The sequence below is a fragment of the Saimiri boliviensis genome, chromosome 7 (assembly GCF_048565385.1).
Source record: "Saimiri boliviensis isolate mSaiBol1 chromosome 7, mSaiBol1.pri, whole genome shotgun sequence".
Taxonomy (NCBI): Eukaryota; Metazoa; Chordata; class Mammalia; order Primates; family Cebidae; genus Saimiri; species Saimiri boliviensis.
The window spans coordinates 1,387,148-1,401,063 of NC_133455.1; the positions used below are offsets into that span (position 1 = coordinate 1,387,148).

Sequence of the window (13,916 nt, forward strand, 5' to 3'; positions counted from 1 at the left end):
CTTGTAATCCCAGCTACTCGGGAGGCTGGGGCAGGAGCATCTCTTGAATCTGGGAGTCAGAGGTTGTGGTGAGCTGAGATTACACCCCTGCACTCCAGCCTGGGCCACAAGAGCGCACCTCTCTCAAACAAAACAAAACAAAAACACAAGGATTTGGAGGAGGGGCAGGGGATCTGACTGCGGGCTCTGAGCCGGGAGACCTCACTCACTCACTGCTGGGGGGCACACAGCATGCAGCAGAGCCCGCCTCACGCAGAAGCGGGGCTGCGGGGAGCTGGCAGTGGCCCTCACCTCTTTTGGCACAGCCCCTGCAGGGACCTGGGGTGTGGTGCAGCCTTGGGGAAGGGTGTGGTGACAGATTCCAGCCTTCTGAGGTGGGGAAGGGACGGCTCACTGGGGTCTGGGTGAGGCCAAGTCTGGGTGGCCACACCCCCAGCACACCTGCTCTTCACAGCTGTGGGCATCGCCAGCCCCTTCCCTGGGCTCCACTCACACCACAGTCCTCCTGATGGAGTGGGCCCATGGCACCAGGTGCATCCAGCCCTCCTGCCACTGGGCCCGCGGAATCTGCCTTTACCGCGGAAGCCAGCGTGCCCACAGCGCCTCGTGGTGGGCATGGGTGCCCCGGCCTGCAGCTGCTCAGCCCTGCTGTGGCCCTGCTGAGGGTCAGATGCCCGGACCTGGACCTGAGTGGGGAGCATTCTCGGCTGCTCCCCAGCCCATGCACACAGCCACCGGGCAGGGGACAGGCCTGTGGGGGCGGAGTGGCCTCAGCTCCTGCAGACACTGGAAGCCGTGCAGAGCCTGAGGTCAGTGCCCCACTGTCTGGTGGATGGAAGATCTGACACCACAAAGATTCAGAGCAGGGCCTGCAGCTGGACCAGCAGGTGACTAAGACGCAGCCCCAGCAGCTGCAGGCCCGGGCAGGCCCCTGTCCATGCCCTCGATCAGCACCCGTGATGGAGCTGCCTTTTTTTTTCAGAGACAGGTTCTTGCTATGTTGCCAGGCTGGAGTGCGGTGGCTATTCACAGGCGCGATCTCACTACTGCTCAGCACGGGAGTTTTGACCTGCTCCATTTCCAACCTGGGCCGGTTCATCCCTCCTTAGGCAACCTGGTGGTCCCCAGCTCCTGGGAGGTCACCATATTGATGCCGAACTTAGTGCGGACACCCGATCGGCATAGCGCACTGCAGCCCAGAACTCCTGGGCTCAAGCATCCTCCAGCCACAGCCTCCTGAGTAGCTGGGACTACAGGCACGCGCCACCGCACCCGGCTACACACCTGACACACCTGACGTGGCTTCTAACCACCCTTCCACGCCCGCCGCACCTCTCGCTAAGCTCAAGCCCGCGAGCTCCCGCCCCAGCCGTGCCAGGCTCACGCTCCGCTGGAACTGCACGAGGCTGGCACTCTGCGACCTTAGGATTCAGCTCGAGCTCCCCTCCCTGAGGGGCTGTCCCTGGTCACCTAAACCAAAGCCACGCCTCCCGGGCCCCTGTACGCCTCATCTACTCTGGCCCTCGTCACAGGACAGCGGCCCTGATGCTCACTCACAACGTGGGAGAAGATGGGAAGCCACAGCAGTGGAAGGGGGTCACACACTCACCCCCGGCCCCGGACGGGAACTCAGTCAAACAAAGCCATCGCAAAGACGTTCTGTGGGGACAGGCACAGGTCAATACGGACGGGTCTGCGTGACACTGTGAAATCATTGTGGTTTTGGTGTTTTTTAGAGAAGGGGTCTCACCGTGTTGCCCAAGCTGGTCTTGAACTCCTGGGCTCAAGTGACCCTGCAGCCTCAGCCTTGAAAAGTGCTGGGATTCCAGGCGTGACCCACCGCCAGCCCAGAATTATTGTTACTCTTTGTGACATGTGATTGTGATATTGTTATGTTGGAAAATACCCACCTTCTTACAGAGCTGGACAAAGAATTTAGGAGCGACGTGTTGTGATGCCTGCATCTCTACTTCAAAATTACTGCAGCAAACACAAAAATAAAGTGACATCCAAAGTCCTCACAGTGCTGGAATCCAGGGGTTGTGCTTACGGCCTGTTCCTTCAACTTCTTTTCTTTTCTTTTTTCCTTTCTTTCTTTTTTTTTTAGAGCAGGGTTTCACCATGTTGGTCAGGCTGGTCTCGAACTCCCGACCTCAGGTGATCCGCCTGCCTCAGCCTCCCAAAGTGCTGGGATTACAGGCATGAACCACCGCGCCCGGCTTTCTTTCTTTTTTTTTCTTTCTTTGTTCTTTTCTTTCTTGGATTTTTAGTATTTTAATACAGTTCAAATCAGTGTGTCTGGTTCATTTCAGCTCCCTCTCTGTGAATCCAGGGGTCAGGGCCTGCTTCGGGCTCCCTGCCTTCTCCTCGTCAGTGATGGTCTGGGTGTAAAGCTATCTGCTGCATCGAACTTTCCACTTCACATTGTCCTTATTTTTCCTGATCCTGACAAAGTTGGCATCCTTTAGTCGGGCTGTGGGCAGAAAGTCCTTGATTTCCTCAATTTTCTGAGGCACGGCAACAAGGCGCGCTGGGAGCAGGCGTGGTGTGGACGGGGCAGGGAGGAGCAACCGGGAAAGATGATGAAAAAGAACACTTCTTCCCAGCAGTTCAGCCTCCCAGTGGAGGAAACGCTCAGCTACTTTATTTCCTTCTTTTATTTTTTGGAGATGGAGTCTTCGCTCCGTCTCCCAGGCTTGCGTGCAGTGGCGTGATCTCGGCTTGCTGCAACCGCTGCCTCCTGGGTTCAGGTGATTCTCCTGCCTCAACCTCCTGAGTAGCTGAGATTACAGGCACCTGCCACCTGCCCTGCTAATTTCTGTATTTTAGTAGATAGGGGTTTCGCCGTGTTGGCCAAGCTAGTCTCAAACTCCTGACCTCAAGTGATCCACCGGCCTTGGGCTCCCAAAGTGCTGGGATTACAGGCGTGAGCCACCGCTTCCTGACCAGTCGACTATTTATTTTTTTTTGAGACTTGAGTCTTGCTCTGTTGCCCAGGCTGGAGTGCAATGGTGCGCTCTCAGCTCACCGCAATCTCTGCCTCCCAGGTTCAAGCAATTCTCTTGCCTCAGCCTTCTGAGTAGCTGAGATTACAAGCACGCACCACCATGCCCAGCTAATTTTTGTATTTTTAGTAGAGAGGGGTTTCACCATTTTGGTCAGGCTGGTCTCGAGCTACTGACCTTGTGATCTGTCCGCCTCAGCCTCCCAAAGTGCTGGAATTGCAGACGTGAGCCACTGTGCCTGGCCTAATTTTTGTGTTTTGAAGTAGAGACGGGGTTTCACCATGTTGGTCAGGCTGGTCTTGAACCCCTGACCTTGTAATCTGCCCACCTCAGCCTCCCAAAGTGCTGGGATTACAGGCATTACAGGCATGAGCTACCATGCCCTGCCAAGTCAACTACTTTCTTTTCTTTTTTTTTTTTTTCTTCAATTTTTCTTTTTAAAGACGGGGTTTCGCCGTGCTGGTCAGGCTCCTCTTGAACTCCAGACTTCAGGTGACCCGCCTGCCTTGACTTCCAAAGTGCTTGGATTACAGGCATAAGCCACCACGCCCGGCCCAAGTCAACTACTTTCTAAGCTTGAAACTTTGTGAAGAAGAAATACTACATATAAGAAATAAAAGAGCCAGGAGCGGTGGCTCAAGCCTGTAATCCCAGCACTTTGGGAGGCCGAGGCGGGTGGATCACGAGGTCAAGAGATCAAGACCATCCTGGTCAACATGGTGAAACCCCGTCTCTACTAAAAATACAAAAAAATCAGCTGGGCATGGTGGCGTGTGCCTGTAATCCCAGCTACTCAGGAGGCTGAGGCAGGAGAATTGCCTGAACCCAGGAGGCGGAGGTTGTGGTGAGCCGAGATCGCGCCATTGCACTCCAGCCTGGGTAACAAGAGCGAAACTCCGTCTCAAAAATAAATAAATAAATAAATAAATAAATAAATAAATAAATAAAAGAAAAAAAGAACATACTGGGAATTCCCATATGTTTACTTAAATAATCATCTGAGACCTTTTTCTTTACTGCTATGCGATACATACATAATATGCGTAGCACATATCAATGGCACAATTAAATAAGGAACACCCTGTAAATCACCACCTCACTCAGAACCAGGAACATCTCGGACAATTTCCTTTCTTTGCCCGTTTTGAGGCAGGGTCTCACTCCGTCTTGCAGGCTGGAGTGCAGTGGCACGATCTCGGCTCACTGCAGCCTTGACCTCCCTGGCTGAAGAATTCTTTCATCTCAGCTTCCTGAGAAGCTGGGACTACAGAGTGCACCACCACGCCCGGCTATTTTCCTTCTATTCTTACTTTTTGTAGAGATGGGTGGTCTCACCATGTTGCCCAGGCAGGTCTCGAACTCCTGCCTCCCGCCGTCTTGCTGCCTCAGCTTCTTCAAGTGCTGGGGTGACAGGTGGACCATCTCTCCCAGCCTGGTCATTTCCATTGCCATCTGTGTGCTCCCATCGCATCCTCCCAGCCTCCCCAGCCAGGCTCCTCACGGCTGAGCTGTGCGTTTCTCATCCCTTTGCTTTTGTTACTTCCTACTGCAGTGTAACTGCTTTGCTGTCATGTCCTCTCACACGAAAGGCACAGCCTGATTCATTTCGGCCCCCACGCGCACCTGTGTCATCGCAGCCCCTCGAGATGGAGCGCATCCCAGACCCTGGGAAGCTGGCAGGTGCCGGCCACCGCGCTGACCTCAGCCTCCGGACACTGGTGTGCCTGTCCCCGCGTGCTCCGTGAACGGAGTCGGACGGAACTCGCCCTGTGTCTGCCGCAACTCTCCCCGCTGCGACCGCATCATCCACTTGCCTGCCACGAAACAGTCCTAGCACGTGTGTGCGTGTGTATATCTACGTGTGATCTTTCTCAGCTTTGCTTGTTTTTAACCTTTTGAAAATGGCACCATCCACGCCCAGAGCTGTTACGAGAAAACTAAAAAAAAAAAAAAAAATAGCACCGCCGAACAGAAAACCTTGTGTCTCCGGGGAACTCTGCGTGTGGACTAGGCGCAGGCACTTCAGCGTTGTCAGAGTCTAGATGTCACTGTCTTCCGGCTGCTGCTCTGAGGCAGGGACAGGCGATTCTTTCCAATCCACACAGGTTCCATTGTCTTTCCTCCCACCCCTTAGGAAAAAAACCGTGTTTTCCTCCATGTCATATTCATTTCGAGATTCTGTTGGTTTTTTCCTTTCTTCCTTTTTGAGACAGGGTCTCGTTCTGTCACCGCGGATGGAGCCCAGTGGTGCGGTCACACCTCACTGCAGCCTTCAGCTCCCAAGACTCAGGCCACCTCCCGCTTCGACCTCCCAGAGTGCTGGGCTTACAGGCTCCTGGTGTGAATTGGCTGCTCCTGTTCCAGCAGGAAGCCGGGATGGAGGAGGAGCTGCCCCTGGGGTCAAGGTCGCTGCTGTGCCCTGCACCTGGAACAGAGTAGGCACGCCGCCAAAGCTGTGCGGCTCCGGCACATGCCCCGGGTGCCGTCGAAGGCTGGGACCCTGGGCGCTGAAGCCTCCCACGCAGGGTGGAGGACTGCTCATTCGCAGCGTCGCGGGGGTAGCTCCTCGCCGGGGCTGCCCGACAGCCGGGGGTGGATTTCTTCACCATTTCTTCTCAGACACGCTGGTGTTATTTCTGGTTCACGGATTCTGGAAAAGAGGTCTCCGGATTGTCCCTGCCCCCTATTTCATCTGTGGCAACGGATGGGGACATGGCATCTTTATGACCCTGTGAAATAAAACAGACATCTGTCCCGGCCAGCTGCCGTGGAAACGCTGTTTTCCAAATGCACAGAGCAGGCATGTCGGATGCTTGGACTGATGCCCTCTTGGTCCAGCTGACAGGTGCTGAGTCACCCACCTGAGACACCAGCCCTGGCAGGGTGGTCCCTCAGCCACAGAGCAGCGGGTGCTGAGTGCTCCTGTGTTCCCTTCTGTGCTCTTGGCCCACGTGTCTCCTCCTCAGACTCCAGCCACCCTGGGGACCTCCAGGGGCCAGGTCCAGCCTGACGTCAGTCCTGTGTCCCTCGCCCAGGCAACCTCTGGACCTACAGGACCACAGGGGTGCGGGTGGAACCCCTTCCACTCTCGGGCCTCCAGGCGGCCTCCAGGCCTGGCTTTCACACCCAAGTGCCTTCAGACACGAGGGGAGCTCGCAAACCCTCCAGCCCCAGGCAAAGGCAGTTCTGCGCATTTATGCTTTTGAGCCACACACCCGCCCCGTGGGTGGAAAGTCCCCTGCTGCAGCCCAGAGGCCTGGGGTCAGCTGGAGAGGCCCAGGCCCTTCACCCTCCCTCCCAGGCACAACTGCTGAGCCAGCAAAGCGGCTGGGTTTGTGGGCGCCCTGTTGGTCACCGCCCGAACACGGCAGCCTGCCCGCGGTGGGCGGGTGGGCCAGCGGGGAGCATCGGACGGCGAGACGCTATTCAACACCAAGAAGAAAAGAGCTTCCAAACTCCGAAGACGGAGGAAACGACCACGCGCACCGCTAAGGGAAAGAAGCCGCCTGCAAAGGACGCGGACCGCGATTCCAACTGCGGGGCGGGCTGGGACAGGCCAGACCCCGGGGGCAGGAAGAGCAGGGGCTACCGGCGGGTGGGTCAGGAGGGAGGGACCAGAGAAGGCGCGATGTGACACCATGGCGATCGTGTCCTCTGGCATTTCCCCAAACGCACAGCACGCGCAGCGCCAAGAGTGAGTCCGGACGTGAACTGCGGGCTCCGGGTGGTGATGACCGTGGAGCAGGGCTGATGGGGGGCGGGGCGCGTGTGCGCGGGACACAGGGGAACGCCCTCTGCCTTCTGCTCAACGTTGCCGTGAAACCAAACTGTTCTTTTAAAAAAATGTTTAAATTAAATATTTTTTTTTTTTTAAAGATGAGGTTTCACCGCATTAGTCAGGCTGGTCACGAACTCCTGACCTCAGGTGATCCGCCCACCTCAGCCTCCCAAAGTGCTGGGATTACAGGCGTGAGTCACCACACCCGGCTTAACTAATTATTTTTGAAACAGAGTCTCGCTGTGTCACCAGGCTGGAGTGCAGTGGCGTGATCTCAGCTCGCTGCAACCTCCGCCTCCCAGGTGCAAGTGATTCTCCCGCCTCAGCCTCCTGAGGAGCTGGGACTACAGGCGTGCGCCACCATACACGGCTCATTTTTGGACTTTTAGTAGAGTCGGGGTTTCACCATGTTGGCCAGGCCGGGCTCGAACATCTGACCTTATGATCTCCTTCCTCGGCCTCCCAAAGTGCTAGGATGACAGACGTGAGCCACCGCACCAGGCCTAATTTTGTTTTTATTTTATGTATTTTTTTTTTTTTTTGAGACGGAGTTTCGCTCTTGTTACCCAGGCTGGAGTGCAATGGCGCGATCTCGGCTCACCGCAACCTCCGCCTCCTGGGTTCAGGCAATTCTCCTGCCTCAGCCTCCTGAGTAGCTGGGATTACAGGCACGTGCCACCATGCCCAGCTAATTTTTTGTATTTTTAGTAGAGAGGGGGTTTCACCATGTTGACCAGGTTGGTCTCGATCTCTCGACCTTGTGATCCACCCGCCTCGGCCTCCCAGAGTGCTGGGATGACAGGTTTGAGCCACCGCGCCCGGCCATTTTATGTATTTTTTTGAGACTTCTCTCTGTCCCCCAGGCTGGAGCGCAGTGGTGTGACCTCGGCTCACTGCATTCTTTTCCTCCTGAGTTCAAGCAGTTCTCCTACCTCAGCCTCCTAAGTAGTTGATCCCCAGCTACAGATGGGCGCCACCACACCTGGCTAATTTTTTTGTACTTTTAGTAGAGGCAGGGTTTCACCATGTTGGCCAGGCTGGTCGCGAACTCCCAGCCTCAGGTGATTTGCCCACTTTGGCCTCCCAAAGTGGTGGGATGACAGGTGTGAGCCCCCACACCCAAAACCAAACTGTTCTAAAAAACACAGTCTTAGCTGGTCACAGAGGCACACGCCTGCCATCCCAGCACTCTGGGAGGTTGAGGCAGGAAGAACGCTGGAGCCCAGGGATTTAAGACCAGCCTGGCTCACACAGGGAGAGCCCATCTCCACCAAAATAAAAAGTAAAAAATGAGCCAGGTGCAGGGCACAGGCCTGTATAGTCTCAGCTACTTGGGAGACCAAGGCAGGAGGATTGCTTGAGCCCAGGGGGTCGAGGCTGCAGTGAGCTCTGATGCCGCCCTATGCTCCAGCCTGGGCAGCAGAGCCAGCCCAACCCCTGCCTCTAACGCCCTTGCTCACAGTCACGCTGGCCTCCCGCCCCACCATCCTCCTGCCAATAACTCGGTGAGGTGCAGGGGGTGTGCCCTGGCCCTGGGTACCGGTGGCCTGAGTTCGAATTGGAGCTTCAGACCCTGACCTTGGGCCCCATTTTCTTTTCTCAGCCTGAGGCCTTACACTAGCTGTTCCCTCTGCCCAAATGTTCACCGCATCATGCAAGTCCCAGCTCAAATGCCACCTCCTCCAGGAAGCCCTCACTGACCACCCATCTAAAGTGCCTTTGCATCCACCTTTACCCAATGATCTAAGTCTCCTGTCAGTTATACCAGCGTTGACTTCCTCACTTGCCCTCTTCTGCCTCCGACTGTCTGATGGCTTCTCAGAGTCCCTGAGACCGCAGGAAAGCCCGGTCCCCTGGCAGCCTCGGATGACGTATACAGAACCCCGGGCGCACCCCAGACCTGCTCTGGAGCACCCAACAGGATGGGAGACGGGTGTGCAGGGCCCACGAAAGCATCACTGCCTTCTGGCTCACAAAGCCCCTCCCAGCCCATGCCTGGAGGGTTCTGTGCCACTCTGCAGCTGAGCACCACAGCAGTGCCTCTGCTTTCCTTCCAACCTGGGGGTGCCGTCGACAACACCCCACCATCAACTTGTTTTTTCAGAGGCGTGTTGTCCAGGCTGGGTCACAGCTCACTGCAGCCTCAGTCTCCACGCTCGAGTGACCCTCCTGCCTCGGCCTCCTGAGTAGCTGGGACTACATACAGGTGCCCCCCACCACTCCTGGCTAATTTAAATTTTTTTAGGGACAGGGTCTCACCATATTGCCCAGGCTGGTCTTGAACTCCTGGGCTCTTAAACTACTTGGGGCGCTGAGGCAGGAGAGTTGTTTGAACCTGGGAGGCGGAAGATGCAGTGAGCTGTGATCGCGCCGCGGCGCTTCAGCCTGGGCAACAGAAGGAGACTCTGGCTCAAAAAAAAAAAGTTGCTGGTTGAACTTCTACTCTGTGTCAATTTTAAGACACATCCTGATTTCACATGAAGAGATACGCATCAGAGACATGGCGCAATAAGGGCAGAACAAGCAAACTCTCCTATTGCATCCACCGTGTGCCGGGCGTGGCTTCATCCTGCGCCCCTGCAGACGGGAACATGTCCCCCCTGCCCCCCTGTTTACAGACGGAGCAGTGCCACACAGAGAGAGGTTGCAGGGGTCAGATGCAGACAGGACGGCCTGGTGGGCGAGCACGCCTCCTGGTTTGCCAGACGGGGAGGAGGGCTCTCGGGGCCCCAGGGCCTGGGGCTCCACGTGCCTCTAAACAGACCCTGGGAGAAGAGGGAAGGCTGGAGGCTGTGGCGAGGGCCGCGCCCAGGCCGGGCAGAGTCCAGGCTGACCAGGGCAGGCCATGCTGCAAGACAGCGGCAGATTGCATCAGGGCCCGCTGCCGAGGTGGCCTGGAGGTCCCCGGGCGTCCTGGGTGATGCAACCCTGGCGAGGCTGGCCTCAGCCTGCCCGAGGGGTGCGGGAGCCCCATCCCAGCTCACGCGTCCCTGCTCCGGCCCCCTTCGCTCACATCCCGGGTTCTCCTGGCTCCAGACCACCCTTCCTCTGCATGCCCCTTGGTCTGTTTGTGCTTGGGAAAGGGGTGCTGTAATAAAAATGCTGCCGTGTCACCTCTCCCAGGGGCCGGCCACCGCTCCTGCCTGTTTGGTGTATTATTACCTAAACAAATGGGCTTGGCTGTGCTCCAGGGAAGGCTGACTGGTTCACGCCACAGGCTGCAGGGCCCCTCCGTGGCCCAGGACCCAGCTTGGCTGAGCCCGCTCGGACTTGGTCTGCGTGCTGCGCTCTCTCTCTCTCTCTCTCTCTTTCTTTCTTTCCTTCCTTCCTTTTTGTTTTTTGAGACAGAGTCTCGCTCTGCTCCCAGGCTGGAGTGCGGTGGCATGATCTCAGCTCACTGCAACCTCCGCCTCCCAGGTTCAAGCGACTCCCCTGCCTCAGCCCCTCCGGTAGCTGGGATTACAGGGCCGCACCACCACGCCCGGCTAGTTTTTACACTTTTAGTAGAGACGGCGTTTCACCATGTTGGTCAGGCTGGTCTCAAACTCCTGACCTCATGATCCGCCCACCTTGACCTCCCAAAGTGCTGGGATTGCAGGCATGAGCCACCACGCCCAGCCTCTTTTTTTTTTTAATGAGTGAATGTTTTGTTTATTTATTTTTTTTGAGACAGTCTCTTGCTGTCACTCAGGCTGGAGCGCAGTGGCGCTATCTCAGCTCACTGCGACCTCCACCAGCTGCGTTCAAGCGATTCTGGTGGCATAGCAAGTAGCCGGGACGACAGGCACCACCAGACCCAGCTAACTTGTTTTTGTTTTTTTGAGACGGAGTTTTGCTCTTGTTGCCCAGGCTGGAGTGCACTGGTACAGTCTCGGCTCACCGTAACCTCCGCCTCCCGGGTTCAAGTGATTCTCCTGCCTCAGCCTCCTGAATAGCTGGGATTACAGGTGTGTACCACCACGACTGGCTAATTTTTGTATTTTAGTAGATAGGGGGTTTCGCCATGTTGGCCAGGTTGGTCTCAAACCCCTGACCTCAAGTGATCACCTGCTTCAGCCTCCCAAAGTGCCAGGATTACAGGTGTGAGCCACTGTGACTGGCCTAAGTTTTGTATTTTCCTTTTTTGAGATGGAGTGTCCCTCTTGTTGCCCAGGCTAGAGCGCCATGGTGCAATCTTGGCTCACTGCAGCCTCTGCCTCCTAGGTTCAAGCAATTCTCCCAAGTAGCTGGGATTACAGGCCTGTGCCACCACACCCAGCTAATTTTGTGTTTTTGGTAGAGACGGGGTTTCTCCATGTTGGTCAGTCTGGTCTTGAACTCCTGACCTCAGGTAATCCGCCTGCCTCGGCCTCACAGAGTGCTGGGATTACAAGCGTGAGCCACTGTGCCTGGCTGAGAGTGTATATTTTTTTAAAAGATGTGGTTTGGCTCACACCTGTAATCCCAGCAGTTTGGGAGGCCGAGGTGGGTGGATCACGAGGTCAAGAGATCAAGACCATCCTGGTCAACATGGTGAAACCCTGTCTCTACTCAAAATATAAAAATTAGCTGGGCATGGTGGCGCGTGCCTGTAATCCCAGCTACTCAGGAGGCTGAGGCAGGAGAATTGCCTGAACCCAGGAGGCGGAGGTTGCAGTGAGCCGAGATCGCGCCATTGCACTCCAGCCTGGGTAACAAGAGCGAAACTCCGTATCAAAAAAAAAAAAAAAAAAAAAAAGATGTGGTTGATTTTTGCTGACAGATGATGATAGGTTAAAATAAAATAAAATAAAAGACGTGGCTGACGTCTTTTCCCACAGGCCCAAGCTTTGAGAATTTCTCTGGCCATCTAAAGGTTGTAAAAGTTTGTTCTTGGTGCTCACAACCAGCTGTTTAACAGAAGACTGCCTGCACGTGAAGTAGTGAATCACTGATTATGTGACTTGTCGTGCATTCTGTTAAATACTAAAGAACATGCCGGGCGCGGTGGCTCACACCTGCAATCCCAGCACTTTGGGAGGCCGAGACCGGCAGGTCACCTGAGGTCAGGAGTCTGAGACCCGCCTGGCCAACATGGTGAAACCCCGTCTCTACTAAAAACATACAGACTGGCCGGGTGTGGTGGCTCCCTCAGGCAGAGACTGCACACCCAGCTGCCCCGCGCTCGGTCGGGGGGGGGATCCACCGCCCTGCCACAAACCCCACAAATCTCCAAACACAACCAGGATGTGGCTCCCTCACGTCCCTCGTTGGTCACTGTCTCTCCCTGGAAAATCCCAACCCTGCACCATCACTGGCCCCCTGTTCACCCATTTCTCACGGCAGCAGCCAGATGAGGGGCCTGCGGAAAGCTCCGTCTCACCAGCCCCCCTCCACCCGAAACCCTCCCGTGGCTTCCCTGAGCCCGCACAGTAAACACAGAAACCCCTGCCACCCCAGTGCCTCCTCAGACTCCCCAGAGCACCCAGCATGTTCCTGAAGCACCCAGAACCTCCCCAGAGCACCCTCAATTTCCCAGAGCACCCAGCAGCACCCCAGAACACCCACCACTGCCCAGAGCACCCAGCACTCAGCAGCTCTCCAGAGCAGCCAACGGCACTGGCTGCAGGGCCTGTGTGCAGCCTCCTCCGGCTCCTGCAGGCTCGGCTTCCCTCCTTGACAAACACACACCGCCCTCTGCCTCATTTTTCCTACCAACCTGTGACTCAGTGCCTGGCCCACCCGTGGACCACAGATTCTCACAGGTGCAGCCCCATCTGCTTGGCTGCATTTTCCCTACCGGAATACAGGGAGGTTTATGGACGATTTCACAAGATTAAGGGTTTGGCCTGTTTGGTTCAAGGCTGTGGCCCCAGCATCTGGAACAGTGTCTGTGGCTCAACAGGTGTTTGCTGAGTGAATAAAGAGTGACAGAAGGCCGAGCACAGTGGCTCACGCCTGTAATCCCAGCACTTTGGGAGGCCCAGGTGGGAGGATTGCCTGAGCCCAGGAGTTCGAGACCAGCCTGGCCAACATGGCAAAACCATCTCTACTAAAAATACAAAAATTAGCAGGGCGTGGTGGCCCATGCCTGTAATCCTAGCTGAAGCAGGAAAATCGCTTGAACCCAGGAGGTGGAGGTTGCGGTGTGCTGAGCCCAGGCGATCCTCTCACCTTGGGATTACGGGCATAAGTCACCGTGCCCGGCCACCAAGGTCATATTCTGAAACCATGACCCTTGATGTGATGGTGTTAGGAGGGGCCTTTGGGAGGTGGTTTGGGTTAGATGAGGTCGTGAGGGTGGAGCCCCCACAATGAGATCAGTGCCCCAGCAGAGAGTGAAGAGACCAGCACTTTCTCCTGGGCTCGTGAGGACACAGCGAGAAGGCACTGGCTTTGAACCAGGAAGCGGCCCCCTAAGAACCTGACCCTGCCGCATCCTGACCTCACACTCCCAGCCCGCAGAGTGGTGAGAAAGCAAACGCCTATTCTGGAAGCCACCTGGTCTATGGCTGCCTGTTATGGCAAGCTGAGCTAAGACACCGTGCCTCAGTTTCCCTCCCTGTAACATGGGAGCTGGAGTGGGTGTGTCCTGGCCTTGGAGGTCACCTGTGCAGAGGTGTCGTAGGGCACTCACAGGGCTGTGTGTGTTTGGTCACAAGGCTGGGTCACACTGAGAGCAGCCAGTGCCTGGCCTGGTCGCATGGCTCAGAGGGACCCTGGGCCTCCAGGTTGACCTCCCGGGTGGAGGGAAGAGGTCATTGCCCCTCACTGGGGTGGTACGGGTCCTCTGACTTCTGTCTGGCTGCAGCCTGGGCATGGGGGCACACACAGCTTCTCCAATTTGTGCCAGCACAGCCTGGTTTACATGACGTGACTCTGAAAATCCAGAACGTCATGTGAAGACTCCAGGTGTTTGGATGGTGACTGACTCACACAAAGATGGGTGAGTGCCTAACAGGGCCCTGTGAGATCCCTGCCGAAGAACCCAGGTCCCTTCACGAGAAAGGTGGGCGCAGACGGCCGGGGGATGGACCACGGAGGGACGGGCCGGCAGTCCTCACAGGTGTGGAGGTCACGGGGGCTGGGTCGGCTGAAGGCTGCCCTGGGAGAGGTCTGTCCCTGCAGCATCCTCCGGGCCGAGATCCGCTGGTTGCGTCTTTCCCAACTCTGAT

At 56.3% G+C, this 13,916-nt stretch overlaps 1 pseudogene; it reads right to left on the minus strand.

Annotated features, from left to right (window-relative positions):
* Positions 1–1,628: 1,628 nt before the first annotated feature.
* Positions 1,629–4,637, minus strand: LOC141585037 (large ribosomal subunit protein eL38 pseudogene; annotated as a pseudogene).
* Between the last annotated feature and the right edge of the window lie 9,279 nt (positions 4,638–13,916).